Below are 13,166 nucleotides of genomic sequence, written 5' to 3'. Positions count from 1 at the left end.
TTGCTGTTTATTTAAGAAGTGAAGAGAAATTAAATTGTTCTCTACAGCATGTTTTTTACTGTGGAAGTCCCAGCAGGTACGTTCTCTTCTTTCTTTTAAACTGCTGGAGAAAATTGCTTTTAAAAAGCTTTCCAGACCAGCTCTCTGTATGTGGTTCGTACTTCAGCTTGTGAATGGAGAGCAGTTACCTCTGCATACTGTGTTGATATATGTTCTGACCACACGACCACTGTAGTCATGCTCCAGTATCTTTCAGCCTTAATGCTGCTTCAGGCAAAAGAGCTTTTTCTTTTCACTTGCTCAGCTTACAAAGTTCATACAGATTGCCTCCGCTCTTGCCTTCTTCCATAGCTCCTCTGATATCGTATCCCCATGAGTTTTACTTCTTCTGCATAAAGTTTGTGTTTCTCAATTATTATAAATCAACCTGCATTTCTCAGTGCAGAATCCTAAGGTCTCTGCCTGCATCTGTTCTTGTCTCTTCCCACACTTCCACCCCCTTCCCTTTTCTTGAACCATTCCCTTAACAGCTCCCTTGGCACACTCCTACACTTACTTTGTTGTTCCATTTGTGAGCAGCTGAAGTACCATCTTATCCTCTGGTGAACAAAGTGTCTTCATATAAAGCTTTAAGTGAAACAGTGAAACAGCCTTTGTAATAGAGCTTCCTAATGACCCTTCCAGGGGAAGAAGTGCTGTGTCCTTTTAGAAGAATTGGGGTATTATTTCTGTTTGTGTGCACACAGTTGATGTTTTTGTTTTTCCATCTTATACCTAAAATACCTTGATTAGAATTATATTACCAATTATGTCAGCTTCTAGTAGATAAACAGTTATGTTTTTGGAGTGAGAGGGGAAATGAAATATTAGCTTTTGTTAATAAAGGACATTCTTCAGTGCAGTGCTTCTGGCTTGGAATCAGAGTTGTTTTGTATCTTCTACTAGGTAGTCTGTTAGCAGGTGTACAAAGCAGTTGTGCTGCTAAATCTTGGTGGTGTGTTGTTCATGTGCTGTGAAAGCCTAACGCATCAATATGCACAGCAGTATAGAACAGAACCTCTGATTATGAATCAAAAAGCAATTTTTCTTGGTTCAGAAGGAACGTTGTGCCAGCTTCTAAGGTTGTATTGCTAGTTTAAAATTCTCTCCTCTTTTGAGTACTAGCATTTGCCAATTCATTAATCAGTTCAGTAACTTCAGTTAATTAAGCTGAGAGAACTGTCCATGGGCAAGCAAATTTTTTATCTTGTAAGATAAAACTCATTTTACGGTGCCAAACAAATACCGTGGTAAGACAAAATTATGAGTACTGCTTAGGACTACTAAAAAATTCCAAATTAAATGGTTTCACTTGAAACACTTCACTATCTAGAAAAACAACCACACTGCAGTGCATCGTGAAGTACTTAGGAGTTACTGCAGTGGTAGATTCTAGCTGACTTAGCGTGTGCTGTTCAGATGATTGCATTTGTAATGGGTATGATGCTGTACCTGGAAGGAGTGAATGAAAGGCTATTCATCTTGACCTGATTGATCTTCATAACTCATCTGGTCCACAAATGTACTGCAGGAGAATTAATATGAATTGCATAATTCAGTGTATACTCATTAGCGACTGCTTTTCTTCTCCTCTCTGAACTCTACTGCTGGAACTAGACAAACATTCCTGAACATTAATGACTTTTCATAGAAGTGTGTTCTTCAGTCTGTGTGATGTCATTCAGCATTGCTGTACTTGAAGAAGGAATCTGGTGACCTATTTAGTACATCTGTGTCTTGCATATACTCAGGTTTATTCATCACTCTTTTTTTGTGACAGCAATTTCATTTATGGGAACACTTCATAGAATCATAGAATGGTTGGGTTGGAGGGGATCTTACAGCAGTTCCAACCCCCTCCTGCTGTGGGCTTCCTGCCCCCCACCAACTCAGGCTGCCCAGGGCCCCATCTCCCCTCTCCTTCCTCTTTGTAAGCTCTCTTCATGTACTGGAATGGCATAATTGGTCTCCCCAGAGCCTTCTCTTTACCAGGCTGAACAAGCTGAACAACCTTAATAACCTTTCTTCACAGGAGAGCTGCTCCAGCCATCTGATAATTTTTGTAGTCCTCCTCTGGACCAGCTCCGACAGCTCTGCATCCTTCTTGTGCTGGGGGCCCCAGGCCTGGACACAGCACTCCAGATCAGACCTCACAAGGGCAGAGCACAGGAGGACAACCCCCTCCTTGCCCACTGCCACTCCTGCTAATGCAGCCCAGGATACTGTTGGCCTTCCAGGCAGCAAGAATGCACTGCTGGCTTGACTTGAGCTTTTCATCCCCCTGTGCCCCCAGGTGCTTCTGAGCAGGGGTTCTGACAGTGAGTTCTCCCTACTCACCCTGTACTACTCAGTATGTACACAGATCTGGGACTACTATAACCCAACACCCTTCACTTAGCCTGGTTGAACCTCGCTAGGTTCCCATGTTCCCACTTCTCCAGCCTGTTCATGTCCCCTCTGGATGATATATCTTCCTTCTGTTGTGTCACCTGCACTGCTCAGCTTTGTGTCATCTGCAAAATGCTGAGGGTGCACCCATCACCTGTGTCATTGATGAAGATGTTGAAGAGAACCGGTCCCTGATGGAGCCCTGGCAAACCCCACTCCCTCCTGGACATAGAGCTGCTGACCACAACTCTCTGGCTGCAACCATCCGACCAATTCTTTATCCTCTGATAGTCCACCCTTCAAACTCATCTCTCTCCAATTTAGAGACAATATGGTGTGGGGCCTTGTAAAAGGTATTTATTTCATACTACTCCACCAAACTTCTTCTCTACTTACAGATATTTCAAGTGGGATATTTTGAGATGTTCAGACTCTTTCTGATGTGTCACAAATCTAGTGTACATTCTTCTGCATAAACTGCAATTTTTACCATCTCCCTGGTTCTCAGCCAATGTTTAATTGCCTGTTCATACTTAGGATAAATGACGATGTAAATCTAAGGCATTTCTCTGACTTCTGTCTGTTAATCTTGCTTCTTGCTCACAGTCTGTAGTGGCATCATCCTCTTTTCACTGTGAACATGGCATTGTGATTCTGCCTCTTTAAATTTTTCCTGATTTCTCTGGTGATGTGTCTGAACTGGAGCTGTGTCGGTGCCTCACCATTTCTATTGTAAAAATACAAAAAACCAAAACTTTTCATTATATTCAGTCTAATTCTTTTAGTTTGAAGTTGCTTCCCAGTGTCCTGTCACAACAAAACCAGTCCAGCTACTCACCCCTGTGGGGCACTGCTCATCTCTGACCTCTGTCTGAACATTGAGCCACTGACACCACTCTCTGGGTTGGATCCTGCAGCCTGTTCTTTGTCCATCAAACAGTCCACCCATCAAATCCATGTCTTCAATCTGGAGAGGAGGATGCTGTGGGGTGCTGTGTGGAAGGCCACAGTGAAGTCCAGAGAGATGACAGCAGTGGCTCTTCCCTGGTGTGCTGTTGCAGTAACACCATCACAAAGGGTGCTGGGTTGGTCAGGCAGGACCAGCTCTTTGGTGAAGCCATGCTGTCCCATATGACCTCTGTTTTTTCCATTTGCTCTGTTCCATGTTCCAGGAAGATCTTCCCTGGCATAGAGGTGCAGCTGACAAGCTGAGAATTCTGTTTCATCTCTTACGAGTTTAAACTGCTGAAGATAGAGACTATCATTCAGGATGTACAGTGCATAGCATAAGGAGCTGTGGTTTGTGACTAGAGCTACTGATTCCTGTGGTAATTCAAATCCTAATTGCAACCATATGTTCCAGCTTGTTTACTGAGAGTTCTGCAGCGTTTTTCATGAGGTGTGTTGTGTGCTGGTGATTTATCTCTCTGACATTCATCCTGATATTCTAAAACCTCCAGCAGCTTCAAATAACCCACTCTAAAACAAAATAAAATAACACAATGACAAAAAAACCCTGTCTCCAAAAATAAAAATGGAAAAACAAATGCCCCTATTGGCTCAGTGATTATTTTCTTTAATTCTTTAGGGAGATTAAGCTGTTAAAAAGAAATAAAATACAATCCACAATGCCATAAGTTTGATCTTTTCTGAAAATCCTGTACATTTTTAACGCAGGGATGGCAAGAAAGCTGTTTTTGTTTCTTCATATCCAATGTCAACAAGGGTATAGATCACCTACACATTATATTTTAGCAGTAAATCTAAAAATGCTTTAATGTGACTGTGAACACTGTTATTTCTGCTTGCCTTTTGAATATACTGCAGTTGTCCCAGTGAGTTAACTACATCATTTAAGAAATAGCCCAAAATATGTGACATGAGCATAAGCTTTTCTGGTTCAAGTTCATCTTCCAATAGGTCGCCGTGCTCTAACATTATCTTTTTGATGGTCATCCTTCTGGATAATACAGAGTGTGGAAGATTAATATGTGACACATATTAAATACAATTAAAAATATTTTATATTGACATCCAATCACTGGCAGATTCTCTGCAGGGATTCTAACATGAATGGAGGGAAGAAAGTGAGCTGCATTTGAGGTCAGGGTAAGGAACTGTGAAGCAGAATGAATGCATTTTGTATTACTGTGTTCATATTTGGTTTTCAGGACTGCTTGTGGATTAATTTCATCTGTGGGAGCTTCCAGAGTTGGAAGGCAGTTTTACTTTGAAATGAGAGGTTTTGGAAAACCTGTCCAGTTACAGCACAACTGCCTGCCCACAGAAGCTTGAAGTCTGTGCTGCCACCTTCAGCTTCTGAAATAAGCCGCGATTAATTTTTCAGTGCATCTGCAATTAAATGTAAAAGTCTGTGCTTTAACCCCATACTAGTATGAAACTAATATTCAACAACCAAGATCTGATAGTTTTCTTACATGTATTGTGCCCATCAAACTCATGTTCTGTTTGCTTTACAAATAATTTTGTCAGGGAAGAGGAGAAAGTACTCCAGAGCTTGGAGTAAATGGAAGCAGCCTTTGGCTCAGGAAGGGAGTCCGGTTTGTAATTAAATATACCTAAAGAGTGCACTTTTCACTGTTAAGGGTGTCATCATTCAAGACCAGAACATGAGAGGCAATGTGCTGTTCCAGTGGACGGGAGAGGAACAGTGAGTTAACTTACCTGCTAGTTGCAGTAAATCCTTGCATTAAATCTTTATGGTAACTCGGCAAAACTTTCTCAGAAAAATTCCTTAATATCTGTCAGTGTTTACTGTTCTACAGTTAGCAGCAGGTGATTTATGTAAGAGGTCAACTCAAAATCAGATGAACGTTTGAATCTGTTTTAATCACTAATGAAAACATTTGTATATGCATTAGAACATCTGTATTTCAGAATTGTCTGGTCTTGCAGAGTCATACAGAAACATTTTTACTTCTCCTTATGCAAAATCTTTTATCTGACTGTTAGTGCATTTTTCTAATGCACTTTTTCTAATGTACTACAATATTCTTTGGTCGGAGCATGAAGGGTATGCTGAACTTTGTAGTGTGAGATAAAAGTGTTTTGGCAAAATGAGCATCATGTATATATGATATATGTATATATATATGTATATATCATGTGTATATGAGATATGCTTTGTTTGTGGGCAGAGGATGCTCTCCTTTACATTTGGGCTTGGGGGAGGATGTTCTCCTTTACATTTGGTCTTGGAAATCCTTCCATCTTTCTTTTACTTCCCTCTTTCTGTAGACCCATGGAGGAGCTGAAGTCTAAAGAATGATCTAAGATTTAATGAGGCCTTTGACTAAAGTGTTTGTCTCAAACCCTTAATACGATTATAACACGGTTATTTTTCACTTAATGTTCTAGAAAGGCAGCAGTAATTAAACGTGTTCTGCCAAGCTGTCGTTTCCAACACAAGTATAAGATTTTTACATAACCTGATAAATTGATGTTTTTCCCTTTGAACAAGCCATTAAAAACATTTTCCTTCTTTCTGCAAAAGCCTTTACAGCCAAATTAGAGCAAAGCCAAAGAGATCATGTGCTGACAGTGTATTAGTAGAAACTGCTTTAGCAGTTACAGATACAAAGTTTTGTTCCCTTCTCCTGAAGCCAGAGGCTATTATAGAGTAGATTTGGAGCTTCTCTTTTCCAATTGAAGTCTTAAGTTGTTGGTGTGTGGTAGTTGCAGTTGTAGCTGCAAACATTATTTTTCAGTTGGGTTTGTTTGTCAATTCTTCTCTTTCAAGCAAGTGGTGTTTTCCTGAGTGACTCACTTTGGGGAAAGAAAAATACCATTAACAAGAGGAGAATGTAGCACCTAGAACTAGACATCCTGATGAAAAGAATGGATTCCCATTATTGTGAAACAAATTTCTGAATTACATGGAAATTCAGTTATTATCCTCATAGGAAAGTGTGAATTTTAGCTTTCTCCTCAGTACTTTGACTTGTTGTTGTTGTTATTGTTGTTATTATTATTAATTTAGAATTTGCACTGTGGGACATGGTTAGTGGGAGTAACGCGGATGGATTGGGGTTAGACTTGCTGATCTTTGGGGTTTTTTCCAACTTTAATTGTTCTGAGGCTTTCTGATGCCTCTTGAACTCACTTATGAGTTGGTTGGCTGACAAGAAAATTCTTACCTATACATAAATCACACTTGGGGGAATAAAAACATTCCTGATGTAAATGTGAAGAATGTTAATATTGAAGCTCTGTTAATGGTTAGAAAAAATAAATAAATATTTTTTCTTTGGATTATCATTGGGACTCATGCAAAATGCAGAACACATTGGTCCAACGACTCCTGCATTTTATTTTTGCTTGATGTTTTAAGTAAATGTTTTCATGCTTGACCTTTCTAGATCTAGACACTCCTTTGTGTCAAGCATTGCCATCTTTCTCCACACGTTTTGGAACATTTGTTGAGATTACTTTAAAAGTGCTGCAATTCAGTGGACAGATTTTGACTTGGCAGAGATCCGAAACTTGTTTGCCTGTCATGGATATTAATAATGACAGAGTTGAGACCCCATCACTCTTCTAAGTCGCATAGGTAATAAATTTGGAAACTGGATTTCATAAGAGAGTTGTGGTCAGGACCAGGGCAAAGTTTTATGTCTGACTGAAAGACTTCAGAGTGGAGCTGACTCTGGAACAATCCCTAATAATTGTAAATGACTGAAATTCTCGGCACTATTGGTAATATTTTGGATTTTTTTTTTTTTTTCAGTATGATGAGAGTCTAACTGTTGAACATAGGGATGTATAGTACTGATTGAATGAACTAAGAATTTAGAACGAAGTATCTTTCAGTAGGAAGAAACGGGTTTTAAATGGAGTAGGGCTTTGCAGGCAAGAAACAGCTCCTTCACAACTGCTTCTTTCTCTACCAGTGGTGTTGTGTCTCCCCAGATGCAATACTTTGTGAAGTGCAGTAGAAGAAGTGGAGAGAAGGATTAGGGAGGAGAGTATGAGAGAAGTGAATCATTTGCTGAGAATCATCTTAGCTATTTTTTTCCTCTGTATTCTCAAGAAGAATCATGTGTGATAGTTATCAGGCTTTCAAACTTTTATTTTGCACTGGCAAAGGAATATGTTGTTGCTTTAAAGAGAAATTTAGCTAGAGGCTGCATGCCTGAAGGCTTGTTGTCTTTCCAGCTGTGTAAGCTGCTCTTACATTACCCTCTAAATACTTTACTTTAGCAGTTTATATGTAAGCGTATCAGAAACTGTGCAGTTCTTACCCCATAGAGAACATACTGTTATTAATATGGATGGCAGTGGTAAATTGTTGAATGTGTGGCACATAACCCTTCTTGTGCAAAGGGCTTTTGAGCTGCTGATAGTGCTGATCTGGGATGTGGTCATACTCAAATGTCTTCTGCTCATGTGCTGTCCCATGCAGGAAAATTCTTCATAGTACAGTAGGTGGAACATTTCTTTTAATTATTTTTCTTGTTTAAAACTGTCAGGCTGTGGTCAAGTCACAATATTTAGCTGCCAACTGATGTAGAAGGAATGTTGTGATAAAATGTTTTCAGCTTGGTTCAGTCCTAGGGTTGTACAGGAAGTCTTTCAAATGAAACATCTTAATGCTTAAGGTTCAGTTTACAGTTCCTTGATATCTAGATGCTTAAATTCATTAGCGAGAAACAGCTTTAACTGATCATGATGTTAGAGAGGATGGCAAATTGGCATCATGCCTCTGAGACCCCAAAAACATTTATACAACTGCATGTACACATGTACAACAACACCTGTACTGGAATAAAGATTCTTTGGGTTGGGAAGTGTGTTCTTGGAGAAGAAGCAGTGGCTGTAAATCTGTAAGTATTCTGTTAAACACAGGTGTGTTTTCTTTATCCAGAGGATTTGTTAAGAAGCTGTATGTTCCAGTATGGAATATATACTAAATTCCAGCAGGAAGACTTGTTCCCAAACATACATTCAAACATCTGATCAGGGTAAGGGCTACTGCTGCTTGCAGCTGTGTCACATGCAGTCTCCTAGGGAGAAAGAATAAAAACTCCTTTTCCTAGTAATGGATGAAGACATCCAACCCATTGATCTGTATTGTCAAAGACAAGGAACTGGGAGTATCAGGTGTTCAGAGCAAAAATTTAACTTCTTGAAATGAATTCTTGTTTGAGAAAGTGTAAGCTTGCAAGGCAATGGGATCGAACCCCTCCTCATCCTGCTGCATGGAAGGCTGCTTTTCCATTTCACAGCATGGGGAGCCAAAGCATGATGAGACTGCACGTCTTTCAGACCTGCACATGGTTTCCTTCAGAGCTTCTCAGGTCCACAGACCTGTCCTAAAGGAATCATGGTTCAGTTGTAGTTGTAGGTGTGGGATGCAAGCTCTGTCCTCAGAAACTGAAACAGCTTTCTAGGAACGATCTATGACAATAAGGTATCAGCTGGTATTCCAGCTAGTCTGAATAACACTTTGATCACTGAACGGTGTTCCCCAGCAGCCTTAAGCATAATCTTGCTTTGTTTTGGAGAAATCTTTAGTGATTTTTTATTTTTTTTCCCCCAATTTTCTTTTTTTCCCCTTCTGTTTCTCACATAATTTCCAGTTTGGGGAGATTTTCTTGTGCTGTCATTTGTGTTAAACATTAATTAGGGATTTGCAGAACAGTGTAATCTTCTGGGTCTTGTTTTCTGCTTCTAGATGAGAGCAGCGTGGGAGACGGAGAGGAGCTGTAAAGCCTTTGGTTTTTGTAACAGTTATTCTTGGACAGGAATTCTGTGTCACCCAGGTTAAAGAACTGCTCATTATGAAAGATTTTATGCAACTGAAAGTGCAGAATTTTACATTTTTGCAGTTAAGAGAGTTGTCCTGAAATAGACCTAGCACAGATGGAAAATGTGCTCGTTAGCCATGTTCTTGCTCTTGCCCAGCATTCTTTTTAATGCTTCTGTTAACTTTTAACGTTCAGTGGCTGTTGTCACTGCACTTTTCTTGTTATTGCAATTGCCATATTGGTTAGAATATAAACTTTACTGAAGATTTAGATATTTTTTTCCTCTTTTTGAGCTCTTTCTCTGTCTCTAAAATACTCTGAAGCTTTGCATAGGTTGAGCTGTTTCCCAAATAAACAGCTTCCTGCTTCTGCAGCAGTCACAAAGGCAAGTCCTGGTGACAGCCCTTGGTGCAAGTGCGTGATTTAATTGCAGCATCAACATGAACAAATGCAGAGGGACCGTTGTGTGCAGCTGCTCTGCATGCGTGTGCCATTTATGCTAATGCTATTTCATGAATTGAAAGTGTATTACGTTAAACACGGGCTCTGCTGGGACTGTGTAAGGTTACTAAATAAGTACATTGGTGATGTGAGCAAAACAGACGACAGGCTGGAAGGCTCTTGTCTCTTCTGATGCACTTTCTGCTCCATTTCTGCACTCTGCCTACCTACAGAACTCTCCTAAAATGATGGTTTTGGTAAACTTACGTTGAACAACCTATACAGAATTAAAATCTAGTCATTAATTTCTAGATCAGTGCATTAAATTGTTTGAAACGCAGTCCAAGTAGCTTGTGTGGTCAGGGAGATGCTTTGCCGTGTAACGTGGAGCTTCCTATGGAATAGTTGTCCTTGCTAAATAGAAAATGTAAATCTTTGCCATTTGGCTCTGCAGTATTTTTACTGAGAGAAGAAAGAACTTTTGTGTGTTTTTGCAGTTTGTGTATTGGAAAATTATGACTTCTCAGTCCATTTTATTCTTCCTGTCTTTCTAACAGCATCTCTTTCCCATCTCTTTCCCTCTGTATTTTGAAGCCTCCTCTGACTGTCCCTGCATCTCTCTGCCATCAGTCCCAAAACTCACGGCATGCACAGATACTGTACATTGTTTTGGCATCATATCAGTATAGGAGCTGACATGTTTGTTTGTTACAGGAGTCCATGGAGTGGGTGAAGGGTGTTAAACTCTGCTCTGGCAAATGTTTAGAGCTCTACAGTTAATTTTAAATAGATTTTTCATGGCGACCTGGCTCATACTTGAAACAAGTATGAAAGCTGGAAACCTGAAATATTGCACCTTGATAGAAATCAGTGCCTTTGTAGCGCAGAACTGCTGTCACTTTATCCTCTGTGTGGGGCAGAGTTTGTAAAATAATGACTGTATAAATGAAAACACACAGCTCTGTCTGGTTGGTGTGGGTGTCATGCTAGACACAGCTCCCTATGAAGCACACTGTCCGCTATGGAAATTGTCACTGTATCCTCACACGAGCGTAGGAAGGGATGTTATAATCTGCTAGAATGCCAAGTGCTTTCAGCTGGGATCGAGTGTGGTCCACTACCCATAAATTGCAGTTGTGCATCCTGTGGGTGTCTTATCATCAACCTCTTATGTCTGTGTGAGAAGTGTGGGAGGTAGGGAGCTGGGGACATAGATGATTCACTGTACGCTTCCTTTTAAAATTTGTTCTGAATGTGTTTTGGAGCCCTTTAATCCCCATATTCCTTTAAGATGTTAATGCTGGGCTTGGTTAAGGGAACATTAATTAAGCTGTACCAGGTTTTGTTTTCCTTTTCTCTGCTGGACCTGTACCAACTGGTAATTCAGAAATTATTTAATGAGGTCTATAGACCCTGCTTGAATATGGGAGGCATGTTTGCACAACGTGATGCTGATTGCAGCACTGGAGCTTTCACCACAGTAGCAGCATCAGGGTATTCTGTACTGTGCAGCCTATAATTGCTTGTATTTCCAACTGCATAAGCTCTGTCAAGAGAAGCATGGCAGAGCATGGCTTAAATACAGCTACGTATACAGGGTGGATTCTTAGCATGAAGTTAATAGGAACAGCAAAAAGCGGACACGTGCATTGTGTCAAAACTGCTTAGAACCAGTACTTGACGCGGATGTTGAGTTCTTAAAAGAGAATCTAAAAACTCCAGCTTACCTGCTGGAGCCTGATCTCCTTGGTGTGCTCCCTTAATGCCTTCATTACCTCTTGGTCTTTCCAAGGAGTTGCCTCCTTCAGGTTGTTCAGAAAAAGCTCTTACTGTTAATTTTATACCTTTCACAGGCTGTTCCTATGTTATTTTTGTCTTGACTTGATATGGTTTAGCACTGAACTTGCCAAAGTTTATATACCTTCTTTCCTGATTTGGAAAAGACTTAAAAATCTTTCTACATTTAATAGCCTCTTTTGTCTGGAGCTGAGTCACAATACATGTCTGTTCTAACAGGGGCCTCTAACAGCTGATGTGCAGCTGCTCTGAGCCCTTAATGTGGTGATGTGATGCTGTTCTGCCATCTACAAGCAATTCCTGAGCTGAACCTGTTTTCTTACCTGGTCCTTAATCTTTTGAGTGTGTGCGATGTCGGTGTTGACTTTGCTAACTAGCAAAATTAATTTCATTTCAGTAAGATACTTTGAAAGTTGAAGGACCCTCTGCACACTTTGTAGTTAATTAACTTCCATGAAGAGTGCCTGCTGTTTTGGTGGAGTCTTTTTCAAGGAGGAATATCAGCTCATGATCTTGAATGAAGAATTTACTTGTCTGTATGAGAATTAGGGGAGGCTTTAGCAGTTGGGTCTCATTTGGAAGGAAGATGTAGGTTGAGTTAATTTGACCAAAAACTGGAGTTCAGTTTAGGCACCGCAGCATTGATAGTTGGTTGTTTGATACCATATTCCATGTATGTATTTGTGAATAGAAAAAATAATATGAAAAACAATAGCTATATACAGTATATATTCTGGGTAGTGTTGGTGGCGCCGTTGGCATTGTTCCTGTGCCCTACACTCTGCTGGCTGTGCTGGAGGGAACTGATTGATGGGTATTGTCCTCTCTCTCAACAAGAGCAAGTGGAATGTGTTCAGGCCAAGGGCACAGAGAGGTAAATATTCATATTAACCAGAATTCTTTCATTTTTGCAATTTTTTTTTTTTCCTTTAACAGATTTTACAAATAAAGGAAATAACATACTTGCAGTTTGACTAAAATTATACAATGGGTTGACATTACAACTTGGAGTAAAATTCCGGTTTGCTGATCCTTATCCCCGTGGTTTAACTGTTACCCTTGCTTCAAGGTTAATAAAACACACTGATTGCATTTGATAACTTGAGTAGGATTCCTACTTCACAAAACCAGTTTCAAACAGATTTATAATACGTAGGTACAGCAGATGTGTGCCTTTTATCGTCTGCTCTTGCTAATAGTAATTCCTTGTTTTGCTGGGTGGAGTTTAAGACATGGGTGAGCAGTGTCAATTTCTCCATTCTGAGGAGGGGTGTTGTCAATATTCTTGAGGAACCCCAGTGTAATGAACATGAAATGCAATCAGACCAGCTCTAACTTTGATAGATATCAATACTGTTGGCTCTCAAGGACAGTGCTGCTGCTCAGGTAGTCTTTCACTGCCCAGGTCAGTCTTTTGCAGAACAGTAATTACAGTTTATTTGAAGTTATGTATGGAAGTTGTATCACTCACTTCACTTTCTCACATTGCATAGACCAATGGTAAGCACAGGAGTCAGCTGCAGATGGTTCTCAGTCTTTCCTAATGGCATTCCCAAAGACCAAACACTTTTCTGTTTATGGTTTGGCACTAGTGTGAGATGTCTATGAATAGGAAAAGCCTGAGGAAATCTCTTGCTCCACACTAATAATTTTTGGGTATGGAAGATGAAACTTTTCCAAACTGACCATGCATAGTAGAAATGAAATGAAGTACCTTGAAATGAATGCACATCT

At 40.0% G+C, this 13,166-nt stretch overlaps 1 protein-coding gene across 15 annotated transcripts in view; it reads left to right on the top strand.

Annotated features, from left to right (window-relative positions):
* DYM (dymeclin) overlaps positions 1-13,166 on the top strand; it is a 121,880-nt gene that overhangs the window by 29,157 nt on the left and 79,557 nt on the right. The window lies entirely within an intron of this gene.

This window comes from Coturnix japonica, chromosome Z, assembly GCF_054131305.1.
Source record: "Coturnix japonica strain WE chromosome Z, WE-NBRP24, whole genome shotgun sequence".
Classification (NCBI taxonomy): Eukaryota; Metazoa; Chordata; class Aves; order Galliformes; family Phasianidae; genus Coturnix; species Coturnix japonica.
The sequence above is the reverse complement of the archived record's forward strand: the minus strand, read 5'-3'. Positions and strand labels throughout refer to the sequence as shown.